This window comes from Lagopus leucura, unplaced genomic scaffold, assembly GCF_019238085.1.
Source record: "Lagopus leucura isolate 7727_CA_CO unplaced genomic scaffold, USGS_WTPT01 Super-Scaffold_100004, whole genome shotgun sequence".
Taxonomy (NCBI): domain Eukaryota; kingdom Metazoa; phylum Chordata; class Aves; order Galliformes; family Phasianidae; genus Lagopus; species Lagopus leucura.
Genome location: NW_024962264.1, coordinates 45,432,198 through 45,446,330, shown reverse-complemented (window position 1 = coordinate 45,446,330; position 14,133 = coordinate 45,432,198). Strand labels below are relative to the sequence as shown.

General features: G+C 40.5%; 1 long non-coding RNA gene and 1 other non-coding gene across 5 annotated transcripts; both read left to right on the top strand.

Annotated features, from left to right (window-relative positions):
- The first annotated feature begins 1,351 nt into the window (after nucleotides 1–1,351).
- On the top strand, nucleotides 1,352–12,346 carry LOC122179976. Of its 4 annotated transcripts, none has more exons than XR_006178872.1 (7): nucleotides 1,352–1,425; nucleotides 4,819–5,224; nucleotides 5,531–5,654; nucleotides 6,122–6,232; nucleotides 6,648–6,747; nucleotides 7,048–7,142; nucleotides 7,246–12,346. It is a non-coding gene; the product is annotated as an uncharacterized LOC122179976 (long non-coding RNA). The 4 variants fall into 4 exon arrangements; XR_006178875.1 differs by lacking the exon at nucleotides 1,352–1,425 and having other exon boundaries at nucleotides 5,122–5,224; nucleotides 7,246–11,657; nucleotides 11,872–12,346; XR_006178873.1 differs by lacking the exon at nucleotides 1,352–1,425 and having other exon boundaries at nucleotides 5,132–5,224; nucleotides 10,537–12,346.
- On the top strand, nucleotides 6,384–6,501 carry LOC122180562. The gene has a single exon (XR_006179158.1). It is a non-coding gene; the product is annotated as a small nucleolar RNA SNORA26 (small nucleolar RNA).
- Nucleotides 12,347–14,133: the final 1,787 nt, after the last annotated feature.

Sequence of the window (14,133 nt, the reverse complement as noted above, 5' to 3'; positions counted from 1 at the left end):
AACTGAAATTAACTGTATCAAATCACTGTGGACATGTTTGAAATACAGTATGGAGGAAGCTGTACTTCCAGCATCCCTCATGGAGACTTTTGGATGTTACAGACTGAAGTCAGCAAAGCCACTAAACTGCCTCATAGACTCACAAATCACTGTGTAAAACAATCATCAAATAAAATACTACAGAAGAAAAAAAATCATCTTCGGTGTAATTTTATTAAGTCAACCATCTTGCACTATATGTCAATTTGACTCACTTCAAGTATTAATTTGCACAACCCCTAGGGTCTGGATTAAAAGTAATATTACAGATCTTGTTGAATTAACCAAAGGAAACAGGAGCTCAGCCCAGGTGTCATTTCATGACTGGCCACCTCCAGCTGCAGTCATGAAGCAATTGAGGCCTGAGTCCATCTCCAGTGCATTTCAAAGTAGCCCACAGAGATTGAATGTACTATACTGTAGCTGTTTTTTAAGCCCAAATCCCTTTAATTCAGAAGACCACCTCAATTCTCTTTGCTACATAGTATTTATTTTGATTTACTGTAGGGTATCATGCTCTCTCTCAGTGAAAATCAATGAAGCAAATAAACCATTTTATAAATGGTTTATAAATAAGGCAACAAAGTAATTTACATACATGGTAACAGCAAGGTCACAAAACCTAAAGAAATACAAGGTAGATGTTCAAAATGCCCCAACCCCCGGGGCACCCCAAGGATAAGAGGTATTTCCATACTTCTGCTTTCTTGCTGATCCACATTCCCTGATTTCCAGAGTAAGGTTCCAGGCAGTTTCTGTTTGTTACATGTTGGTGCTGCCAAATAAATTGCTACTAGATAAGCTCTTTGTCATTGTTAAAGGAATTGGACATTGTGGAAGATATGCTTATTTTGAAATATGGACATACAGACACACACATGTATTCACATACTGCTCTACAAAGCATTTAGTACCTTCTGTTTAAGGGTTGAATAAGGAATGTGCTAGTTTAATGATCATTTAGCACCGACTTATTTGCTCTTAAGCCACAGATCAGGCCAGACAAAAAGAAACTTTCCCTCTTGAAATGGGTTGGTGAGTGCTATGGATTTTCTTCGGGGTTGTTGTTTTCAGAACTAGAAAGTTCATTTCTGTAGCTTTTTGAAGATAAAAAACTGCTAAGAAAAGCAACAAAATTTAGCTGCAAACACTATAGGATCTGTGTAAATAAAGAACAGTGAGCAATTGTTCCCACTCCAAAGCACTGCCCTATCTCTTCATAACAAACAAGTAACCCAGTGTTACTTCTGAGTGCTAAACAAAGAGAAGGAAAACAAGGGGCTATTTATAACCTGAGAGCACTTACATAATTTCTGTTGAAAGGTCAAAAAACGTCTCCTGCATTTACTTTTAGAGCGGTCTTTCTCCTCCTGCATTCACTTTCAGGTCAGTCTTTTTTTCATCTGGTTATACATTCCAACATTTGTATTTCACTATATAAAATAAGTACCTATTGTAAATACTCCCTTTGGCTGGCTGAGGCTGTGACTTTCCTAATGGTTTCCACCTGAAAGTCTCAGACTACTTTGCAAACATTCACTTAGAGCTGTCAAATTACTGGGAGACGAGTTAATATCAGCCTATTTTACAAAGAAAACAGGCAGCAGAAACTTCGTGTGAGTTGTCCAAATGTACACAGCATAGTTGGTAGCAAAGCTAATACTGGCTCACTGTTAAGAGAAAACATTCCATTTCATTTCCAGAAATGAGGAATTTGCAGAGGGTTCATTTAAATTTTTGTTGTAACAACCAATCCCTGAAATAAGTCCAGAAAGGGGAGATCATCCATCAATTTTGCTGAAAAAGTCTTTGGAATAATCATATTTGGGTTCAATTTCTAGGAAATAGGGACAAGTTTTAGTGGAAAAGGCAGTTAAAACAAGACTCAGATTTTCTGGGAGGTGGGAGAGTACGTAACAGAAATTAAAGAGAATTCAGCTATCCAAGATAGCTGAATTCATTATCAGCACTACTATCAGTATGGTTAGAATTTTAGAAACACTTTATCATCTTTCACATATCACAATATTTATTCTACAAAAATGATCACTGTAGATTTAAAAGCATGAACAAATATGCTGATAGAAGCATGAGCACTAAGGACAGATACAAACCCCTCAGATTACTGAGACTACAGTTTTTAGGTTGATTTCTGTTGAGAAAAGGGAAATTTCAGTGACTGTTGTTCCCACAGCATTGAATTTTTATTCTAGAGATACAAATCTGCCTGGTATTCCATTTTTCTGCAAGGTAAGACAGTCACACATTGTATAAACACTAGGCCAAAGCTTTTTAACCTTATTTGGGCTACATAATGCCTTCAGCTTTTAGTACAACTCATCATTAACTTCAGTGAGAAAGATCAGCTCTTTGGGCTGTCAGAGTAATAGGAATTCACCTATGTGGGGACCACTGCAAAGCTGAAAAATTGCACTTTCTAATGCTACATCCAAGAAAAAGAGAAGACAGAGTAGAAAGCTCCATGATAATCCCTTTCTAAAGTTAACAACAGATATTTTCCATGAAAGTTGGCTTCCATTGCAGAACAGATTGGAAGCTTTAGTACAATGCCAAATGCCAGCTTGCAGCCCATGGACTGAACTTCCTAACAGGTCCACAGGAGATATTCTATTGACTTCTGGAGTTCTAATGATAGAAGTGTGTTGTGTTCTAAAGTTCATGGCAGTCCATGGAAAACAAATGTGGAGGGGTTCTCGGGCGTCCCTTAGTCCAATAAAAGCCTCAGCTTTCTTCTCTAGGACATTATCAGCTTCATGGCAGTTACTACCCACTTTTTTTTTTCCCAATTCTGTAATTTTTTTTAAGTTACATTGTTATCATCATTTATTTTTAGAATTTTAGCAAACTCAGTTGTCACCTACCAAACTTAAAGCAGAGAAAATGAAAGTCTGCATTAAATTCATCTGTGAATCCAGCCTACCTGTGCTAATATTAACATTATATTGGCAGAGTGGAAAGCACCATTTGAGTTCTAACCATTATGTATTGCTGAGATGACCAGACTTCATAGCCATGGAAGTAATTTGCCATTCTTCAGAAAAGGTTCACTGAGAAAAAACACCAGAAACCTTCAGAAATAACAAATCTGGTTTGCATACCCCCAAGGATTTCTTTTATTGTTTTTATTCTATTCTACAGGCTCTAATTTTGTCTCACATAGAGAGAACAAAACACAAAGGATATTTTGATAGTAGATAGGCTGGAAGCTGTATTTAGTCTATTTTGGGCATGAATTTGAAACGGCCCTTTCATTTCATGTAAATGGTGGCATAAATTAATCAAATTGCATTTTTAATGAATTAACATCCCACGGATTTAATTAAGACACAGTCCTATTGCATCGGACATATAGATTAAAAAACAAACAAACAAACACACATAGAAACAACTGCTTAGTAAGGTTCCAAATCTGCCAGTTATATAATGCAGACGGATACTGACATTTATCAGCAAAGATTGACAGCTATATCAAGATTTTGCTTGCTTGATTTTCCTTCATATCTATGTGGAGAAAAGAAGTGAAACTGAATAGAAACGTTAAAAATAACTGTGCATTTTGATGAACTCAGTGTGATATTTTTGAACAAATGAAATTCTGTCCACTTAGAAAGGTATCAAACCAATGACATAGAGAAATTCATGCATCCTACAAAGAGGGACCTTGATGACTAGGGCACCAACCTACAAAATCTGAACAGCTGAATTCAGATCACCATAGGCTCCTTTAAAAAATCAACACTAAGTGCACAAAATAACCAAGACAGCCAGTTGTCACTTAGGTAAGTTCAAAACACAGACCTCAAAATATTCTTCACGGTGACTGCCTAAAACAGAGGTGCCCTGGTGTCAACAGGAAAAATGGACCACTGGCATGATCAACAAGGGACTTGATGAGCTTTTCCTGGGCACGTGCACAACCTGCCTGCTAACCCCTCACACTCATAAGAAGTGATGGCTTTGCTTTATCAGGAGGTAATCACTGTGGATCAAAAACAGCACAAAAAACCTGAATCTTAAGGTCTTGAAACAGCTCTCCTTAACCATTCCTGTCCCCCCACTCCCCTAATACTTTTGTGTTTACTAGTCAAACTTTCATAGTAAAAGCCATGAATGGTAAAAATGTAAAGGCTGAATGCCTCTTTATGCTGTTGACTAAACTACATGAACAGACTGACCCAGCTTACTTGCCTACCTGTAGAAAAATAGCTATTGTGCAGACCCTCACGTGAAATCACCTGAAGCTAGGTGCATCTGCAAACTCGTAAACAGAGTGGCTTACCTGTAGTCAGGAGGCTGCTTTTCAATCCTGATATCGTGGTAACAGGCATACTGTCACAAAAGGACTGCACCTGCAACAGTGTTTTAAGATTTATATTTTGTATCAAGATTTAGCCAAGTATCTACAAGTGGTAAGAAAACTTCTCTAACTATCCCTTGGTTGTTACTATGTGTCTGTTTTAGCCTGAATCAAACCAACTAGGCTGGTTGACTGTAATTCAGAGATCAGAAACCTCCAAGGCCAGGCAGTGCGTCCAGGGCTGGTGACACGTGCTGTGTGTAACTCGAACGTGCCGGGCCGGCCGGCCCTGCGCCTACTGCCCAGGCGTGCTCACCTGCTGGGAGTCAGCGGGATATTAGCACGGCCTTGGGGCTTGCCTCGCCAGCCTTACACGCAAATCCTAAGTCTCCTAAAGAAGGGCTTAGACGGGAGTTTAGACAGAGATCAGCTGTATTTAGCTTCTTGAAACCGCTATGCAGCTGCTACTTTACACCGAACGTCTGCACGTTAAAGACCTCCGGACCCACGCAGCTGTCATCCGGGCAGAGCTGAGTAGCCACGTCCCGACAGAAGCCTTACAGGCCCTAGCTCGCTCCTGACTGAGAGGCCTGGAGCCCTCCCCGAGCTCCAGCGACCCCGAGACCAGCACGCACATCCCACTACCCGTCCGGTGAGGAGCGGAATGCCGCCTGCGGTCACGTGCTGCCGCCTCCGGTCACGTGCTCCTACTCAACCAACAGGCGACGGCGCCCGTGCCACTGGCTCCCCCTCCCCACCTTCTCCGGAGACGTCGGGCTCGCGCGGATCTCGCGGGAGCGGCGGGCCGTATTTAAAGGCCGCGGAGGCACCGCCCGCCCTCTTTCCCCGCCGCCCGGCGGTGAGGCGGTAAGGCATCCGCCTGGCGTTCCTCTTGTATGAGGGGCGGGTGGCGTGAAGGCTGGGGGAGGCTCGTGCCGGTGGGCGGAGGGCGGGGCGGGGGCCTACATCGCGTCTTCCCTTCACATTTGCCCTCTCGGAGCCTGGCAGTGCCCCGAGGAGTCAACACAGGGGGATAGAGCGCCTTCCTCACATAAACACAGTGCGGAGCCGCCCCTCCGTCCTGCATCCTGTCGTGAGGCACAAGCGTCCCTTCCCTCCGCCCCACGGCTCCTTCCATTCCCTTCCCGTGCTGACTTCTCTCTGCTTCCCCAGCTCCGGCGCGAGGTCCCCACGAGGTCTCCCGATGCTCTCCGGGGTTCTGCCCAGCTGGTCGCTCCCCGTCCCGGCGGCCGCTGCCATGGCCGTGCTGGGGCTGGAGCCTCGCTTGCCGATGCCGGTAGGTGGGCGTGCCGCCTCAGAGTGAGCCTTCCTCTGCCCCCGCTGGGTCTCACAGGTCGAGCTCAACCCGTCGTTGCTCTGCCTCTGTGCGGTAGTTTTCCTTAGGCCCGGCCTCCTCTTCTATCTGATACAGTAGCTTTCGGTGTCTCCCTGTGATTTGTTGCAAGGTATAGCAAGTAGGCACACAGTGGTAAGGAATTAGCCAGTTAAAGCTTCTCCTAAAGCTGAGAACTCCCAGCTTCTGGTAATGTCAGCACCAGAAGTAATTTAAGTGCTCTGTTTAGCAGTGTATTTAGCAATATTAAGAAGATATGTATTATTTACTTTAAATGGCTGCATTGGATAAGGATATTCTCATCCGTTTGATTAAACCATCTACTATACCTTGCTGTAGATATTTGATGATGAACTTCATAAGTGACTTCTGAAATTTTACACTGTAATAATTGGCCTCTCTGTTATTAGGAGTCACTTAGTGATTTCATGATTGAAGCGGGCTAGAAATGGATGATCACACCTAAACTGAAAGCAGTCCTCAGGATTCCTTAGGAATGAATAATACCTCCTGTTAAGAAGGTAAGTGCTTTTTACTTTAATGAGTTATTGACCATTTTAAGTCATGCTTTTTTGATAATTCATGAGTTTCAAGTAAGTTGTCTGATTGGAGTAAATAGTAAATTCAAATAATCTTAGAACAAATTGGTATGATCTACTCCCCTTTTTAGCTTTGCCCTCTTAAGTCTCTCAGTGTCTTAAGTGGCCAGTATGGAGGGGTATAACAGTTCTCTCTCAAACCCAGAGGTGAGGCTGAAACTCTTCTTTGGATCACGCTGAGAGGAACACGTTAATGAAACCATAAAACCACTTTCATGAATTTCAGAAAGTTAATGAGTCAACTTTATAGCTTTCAAAGAAGCTTCTAGGATTGAGGAAGTCATCTGATGATCATGTTATCTAATTCTGTTTCACATTAATCTTTTTCAATTTTCAGAGTTCAAGTGTGTTGGTGCTCCTTGACTGCCTAGAATATGCCTCATGAGATAAACAATATGGAGTCAAAAGAGTTCCTTGTAAATTGATTGGTCTTCCAGGTACGTAGTGTAAAAAGTCTTATCAGACTTGAGTGGATGGGGTTGTGTTGTCTCTATCTAAGTAGCTTAAATTATTGCTTAACTGAAAGTTAAATAAACAAACTAACAACAACAACAACAACAAAAAAAAAAAAAAAAAAAAAAAAAAAAAAAAAAAAAAAAAACCCACCTAGTTTGAAACTAGTTTGGACTTCTGGAAGCCTCTGTGGAAGTCTAGAGTTTTTAAAACTGATTTTATGTAGATCAGTCAAACTAAATTAAATAATATCTTGGTAAAGTGGATCTGTTTTTTCTTCCTAGACTTGCCCTGGACCAGAATGTGTGCTAATTGTATGGGCAAGGAAAATCTTGTCCTGGGAAATGTAATCTTTATGGAGAAATGCCCTTGATTAAAGGTTAGTGTCATGTAGCTTGTCCATGTGGTTCAATCTTAGGCCATTTAACTCCATTCAGGTATTTGATGCTGACTGCAAATTAAATAAAGCTTTTCTTTTATAGAGAGAAAACCAGCAAGGGATGTGCAAGGCATCAGAACTGATCTGTTGAGTGGATGATTGCAGACTTCACACAAGATCACTCAGTTGTCCTATGTAATGTTTTGTCTTGAACTGAAACTGACTCAGACTATTACATCTTCAATGCTCATGTTTAAACAATCTAGCCATTGGTTGCAACAGAAGTTTCTTAAAAGCTGGGGCAATTTATTTCTGTATGGATTGACTGAAATAAAGTTAATACACGAAGCTTGTGTTGTGAAGTTCTCTCATCTAGGTGTTCCCTATTCAAAGGTATTCAGAAGTTAAGAGTGTTAATTTACTTCACTTTGAAATCACTTTAGTTTGAGGTCAGTGGCCCACTTCTGAATTATTTAAATAGGCTATGATAATTTGCATATTGTCCAATTAGTCAATAGATGGTCTCAAAATTGCTGAAGACATAATAGATGAAGAGATCCTCAAAGATTGCTATTTAAAATACAACAAAATATTTTTCTGCTGCAGGCTTCCTTTTAAAGAGCCTATTATGAAGGATTATGGAGAGCAGGAACAATGTTCTCCAGCAACTGAAAGGCTGCATCTCCTAAGTCAAAAATGCAGGTTTCCATGTGAAAGTGTGAAACTGTAATTTGTGTATTCTGTTACTAGCTGATGCTTCAATTGAAGGCATAAGCAAGAATAACAATAGCTCCAATTGGCTGTTAGGCAATCCCTACTGCTGAGTTGGTGCAGTGGATTCTTGCAGGGTTAGGGCCAAATGTAAATAACCTTGGTCAGATTAAAATTCCATCTAGACTGGAAGTAAGTTTCTGGTTCTTCACTTAAGCATCTGCTAAATGGGGCAAGTATTTGAAGGTTTATAATTTCTAGCCTGTCGGATTTACCTTAAGTATAAGCTTTGAAACGTTTTCACTTCTGGAAACTAACTTTGGCAACAAGACACTTGTTCCTCTTCTTTCTGCACTGAGAAAAGTGCCCTTGGAGGACCTACTTGAAGACTCTGAAAATGAAGCCTGTTCTTTCAGGCCAAGATTTGTGATTACCTGTTGACTTCTCCAGAGGCTTACTGCTAAGGCATTACTGCCCTTCATAGTTAGTGCTTTTTGCATGTCTTGTAATTCTTTGCTGGATAACACTCAGAGGCCAATGAGTGGCTTGCACTATCAAAGATTAGTATTAACTACTTCTATTTCCAGCTAAATGATGTCAAGCCAGACTCATTTTATAGGTTTCTGTATAAAGGTTTTGTGCAATAGGGATTGCAAGAAAAAGCTAAAGAGGAATAAAAGTGAATGAGAGCTACTAGGTAGCTTTTAATCTGTACATTTCTTGTAATTCTGATTATTGACTGCACATCTAAGGGTGATGCTTGAGAGTTTTGTTGGCTAGACCTGCAGCAGATTCAATTCTGTTCAGCAAGATGGTCTGTCAGGCAGGAAGAGTGCATTTTCTATTCTGTTTTAGCAAGTTATTATAACTGGGTTTCAGACTTGATCAAAGGAGGCATGGAAAGAAGATGAAGTATATAAGATGCTTAGGGAGCAAACTCATACAGAAGAGAAGCCTTTCTAAAGAGTCTAAGTGTTTAAAAATGATCTTAGGGGGATTCTTTTATATAAAAGGGGCAAGGAAAAGGGACGAAGATAAGCCTAAAAGAAACAGTGGAGCACCTTGTTCTGAAGAGATGATGAAAGATTCTATTCTTACAGGAGAATAGAGGATAAGAGCTTTTTCCTGGAAATCAACATCTCTAGTGATGTAGTGGTAGACTGTGAGTTTTGTTTTTCTTTTTGAAGTTCTTCTTCCATTTTCTCCCTCTATCTATTTTAAGCTTTTAGAGGGCTTTCTTGGAATGTGAGCAAGTAGTCCAAACTTATTGGGACTCACTTGGAAAGAAATTTTAGTCAGGATTCTCTTTCAGAGGTAACTAACATCATTAATTGTAGATCGTTAGTGTCTCTTGAAATGCAGGCAGTTATATTCATTAGGCTTGAGAATTTGTGGTTCTGCAGCTGGCAAACACAAACTCTGGTTAACCTTGAAACTTTATGGAAAGAAAACCAGCAAAATATCAGTAGGGTGAGGATAATGTATGAATGCTCTTGTACCTAAGGAGCAATGGGTGTGCATCCTGTGCATTAATTTGGATTAAAGCAAGCAGGCAGGCACTTCCTATAAAGCTGTAGTGGTCTTTAGATATTAGGTATGTACTTTCTTAACACTTTTTACACTTGGTTTCAGATGGAGCTAACATTGGATTCTTCAACATATCAGTACTTCTAAGTTTATCTAAGCAAAGTTGAAAACTGCATGACCTTCACAAGACATTCACTGCTGCAAACAGGGTCTTTGCTGTTTGGTGCACTTTGATGTAAAGATCAGAGACTTCCTCACAGTGGTTTGGCATTTGAGTTCTATGGTTTTTACTCAGTGCACTGAAGACGTTAATACTCTTTCAGGCTGAGGTATAGAAGCTTGGAATAACGATTTATTATCTTCAGATTGTATTGTATGCGTGCTTAATCTAAGGTGCCAAGGTAATGTAATCCAGAATATGCATTTTAATTTAAATAATCCTAATTAAAATCTTGAGCAGGAGGAGTAATTGGAAATAGGTAAATCCTAGGAAGATGAGTGTGCCCAAAACCAAGGGAGAAATAAATGTGGGGAGTTGCAGCTTTTAGCACTGCCTGGCCATGGAGACAGCAGGTGATGCAGATCCCTAGTTTGTCTCCTGGGAGCATGCAAGGTCATTTATTATTTCCTTCTCAATGGTTTATTGCACACCAAAGCAGAGGTGGTATGTGGCCTATGAGTCAGAGTGTTTTTTAGTCCTTCTCCTGAGAAGTGAAGGTGAACTTGAAGATGAAGTTGTATAAGGGAATTTGGCTTAGGTTTTATTAGCTCTTCTGCCATTGAGTCTCATTGCAACTGATGTAGGAGGATGAAATTGCAGCTTCCTTTTGGTTATGTCACCATCTCTCCCTTATAAATAGAATGTTATCTCATGCAATTTGGAAAGTGAAAGAAAATAAATAGGAGCTCTCTGGAATAATTTCTCTGCATTTTCTCCACAAGCTACTTGAAAAGATTGCTCATTCAGCCTTCCCAGGATCTTAGTACTGAATCCTATTAGATTCATCACTTCATTCTTTTCCCTGAAATGTAATCATGAAATGCACACAACATACTTAGTAAGGAAAGTAAAAAAGGAGGGGAATAAAGCCAAGTAAAGTATGCAGAAGGATGTAGTTTGTTTCCAGCAATAATGTGTTCTCTCCTATTCATCCAGACTTGAAGATATTGGATTCTCATTCCCCCCGATAAATGAAAAGAGAGAAATGGCAACAACAGACGCAGAGAAGCCAGAGGTACTCAACAAGTTCTTTGCCTCAGTCGTCCCTGGCTGTCAGGCTTCTCATGTCCCTTGTGTCCTTGAATCTCTTGGTGGGTACTGGGGGAGCAAAATCCCTCCTACTGTAAGCAAAGACTTGGTAAGATAGACTCAGTATTAATATTGTTACTCAGGATAAAAACAGGAAGTTATGAAATAGCAATAATTCACTGATATTCAGGATTAAACTGCAGAAACTGCAATGAAAGAACAGATCACTTATCCAGAAAGGAAAAAATTATAATTCTTAAAGAAAAAAGCAAAGGTAAATTATTAGTCAAATTGTAAGCTGAACAAGATCAGAAGTGAGTTCAGGTTAGCAGAAGTGAAGATTTGTGAGAAATGGAACAAGTAACCCCACTTCATATAACCCAATCCCTTCAGGCTGTGCAGCACAGGAGAGGTGAGCTGCTGTGACAACGAGGAGGCACAGCTGAGGACAGGACCTCAAATGTTGTTATACATTACTATTATGAACAGCAAACTCAGAAAGATAACCAAGTTTTGTAGACAAGTGATGGGACCTGTCCTTGCTCTGCTCAAGTAAAATAGTGCAGTTTCGTTGAATTTCATGCTGATTTACACCTCTGGAGACCTGGTCTTGCCTTTGTGCTAGCATGCTTATCACTGTGCTGCTTTACAGATCCCAGTGGCCTCCTGCCTAAGAATGGCTTGAATCCTCAGTTTCGGAAGTTTTGAAGTTACCTTGATTTGAGCAGCCCTTTCAGCTCCTAATTCGTAGGTCTGAAGTCAGCGAGAGCTGAGAGCAGCCCTTCCATCATCCTATGGTTTACATGGGATGACATCTTTTAATAAAATACGCAACAACTCTAATAATTTTCTTTAAAATACATTTTTAAAATGATAGCACTTTATAACTTCTTCCTCTTAAAGAAGAATTACATGGCAGCAGTTACTCACCATGTAGCAAATGCTGTTCCTGCAGTTCATAAAGTGACAGCAGCACTATTACTCATGGTACTGTGAAGCAGTTTGAGATGCATGGGGCATTTCAGAAGGTAAATATTCTCTGTTTTTCTTTACCATTTTGTTTCATATCATGCCAATAACTTGACATGCAGACAGAGCACTTGTCTGATAGCTGATTCAGTAATCAATTAATAGTCATTATTCAAATCAAAAGGAAAACTCTCAGCCACTTTCAAATAAATAAAAATTCTCATGTTCTCAGTGTTTTATGATAATTTCTTGGCACACTTTCTTTTTCCTTAGTGATTTCCTAACATCATTCTCTGGGTCAGACCAAGAGCACGGAGCAGACCTACCTCAATCAGGATGGCTTGGATCACATCCTTGTCTCATCTGCACCTTAACACAGCTTCCAGGAGGATCTGTTCCCTGATCCCTCAGACGCAGAGCTGAGGCTTACTGGCTGGTAGTTCCCCAGCTCTTCCCTTCTATCTTAAAAATGGGAAGGATGTTTCCCTTTCTATAGTCACTGGGGACTTCACCTGACAGCCACAGCATTGTGAATATGAGTGAGTGAGGCTTGGCAACTGCCTCATCTGGTTCCTTCAGGACCCTGGGATGCGTGTGGTCCGGTCCCACAGACTTGTACAAATTCAGTCTCATCACGTGGTCTGGAATAAGGTTATTTTATATCTTTCTGACATTTTGTGTAAGTTTGTGTGACAGCAGAAAAAGTTCCTTATAATCTGAAATAAACATCTTGGACTTTGAAATAGCATGTGATTTAAATACCTCTGGTTTTTATTCTGATGGGCTTCTAAATAGTTTATATGCATTTTTATTGTCTTGGGGTTTGAGTACAAGTTGGAAAGCTTGAGAGGTTTGTGCACAGAATGCAATTTGCAAAATGCTGTTGCCATTTCCTCCTGGAAAAGAAAATTGGAGTTGAATATTTCATGTACTGGAAAAGAGATGGAGAGGAATTAGTTTTCCTTCCAAAAAATTATTTTTAGTTGTCAGATTTCAAAGCTTCAAGTAAGAGTATTATATAGATCATCTGTTTGCTTGTATTCTCAGCCGCACTGCAGATCCACTCTGGCAGAATTTCTCATGGTAGATCCTATAAACTGCATATTTTAAGTAACATAAAGTAAGGATTTCTAAGGTAGGGCTTTTCAAAAGTACTCAGAATTAGTTTCTTTCTAGTCTTTCTGAGTTCAGTGTTGATGACAGTAAAGCAAATTTTGGCCACTGCTGAATGCTAAAATCAAAATCAGCGGTGTTCCTTAATCAGTTCAGGTGACAGAGCAACTTTGGATCAGTAAAATCATTTTGATTGGCTGCACTGAAAACGTCAATGATGTTGTAAAGCTCAGTAAATCTAGTCTGCATTGAAACTAAACTTGTCCTTCCTGTTTGATGGCACTTACCTATCTGAACCTGAAGCATTTCACACACCTCGCATTTCCAATTGCTAATTCAGCCAGAGGCGGGGTATTCAATACCAGGCATTGGTTATCAGTGTCTGCAGATGAAAAATTTAGGAGGCTGACGTATCATTTGTTCACAATCATAACCTGCTGAAAAAGTGTCTGCAATATAAGCCACATGATTAAGCATTTTTCATGGCAACCCAGCAACATTGCTTTAAAAGCTCGATTTGAAGTTTCCATATTGCATCATTTTTCCTCTCTAAATTTGTTTGCAGGCAGCTTGTTTATGTTTGCAGCAGAAAATGAATCGTTCTTTTATGTAATTGCTGTTAATTTGGCTGAAAAGCAAAAGCAAAACACCCATAAGGTAATTTCACCTGTCTTTGTTAGAAAAGCAGCTCTCAAATTGAACATGAATGCCTCTGAGTTGCCAAATGCAATTGGTTTTACTGTCTGTGGTTTCTGTTCTTGTTGAGTCTGTCAGCAGCAGGTGAGGTCTAGAGCTAGAGCCTCCCAGCCAGAGCTCTGCAACCTGTGCTGGGGGAGGGAGGCTGAACAAGGCTAATCAGGATGAGGACAGACAGAAGTATGGGACTGGTTGTAAATAGTGATCCTAGCCAGCCCAGGGGCACTGTGACTTCAGAAAAGATTCAGGGATGAGGAGAAAGGTGGTGGAAATGGATGGAGCTCCCTTACTCTTTGCCTTCCAGTGGAAATACACATTCAGAGTGCTGCAGGCAGGACAGGGCACAGGATTCTCACTTAGGAGTTTATTTTCTGTTCTCTCCTTGATCTACAGATCTGCAAGTGATTCTGAAGGGATGTGATCAGTGCAGTGTAAATGAGTCCACAGTCATTTGTATAGAATCAGCCCTTGTTGTGGGAGCACAGAGAAGCATCATAAATAAGCCTACGAGGAACATGATGAAACTGCCTTTATACTTCTCACCACAAGCAAGCTAACCTAGTTAGACTTAATTGTGCAGGGGGTTATGAAGCCTGTTCTGTCCTAAGGGATCAGATTCCCTGTTGTGTCGGGCATTCAGCGGCAATGCAAGATCTATCGTGCTAATGAATTTATAGCAACGGTAATTATGATCTTCTGCAACAGTTTTGAGCAGCTGGAATTAGT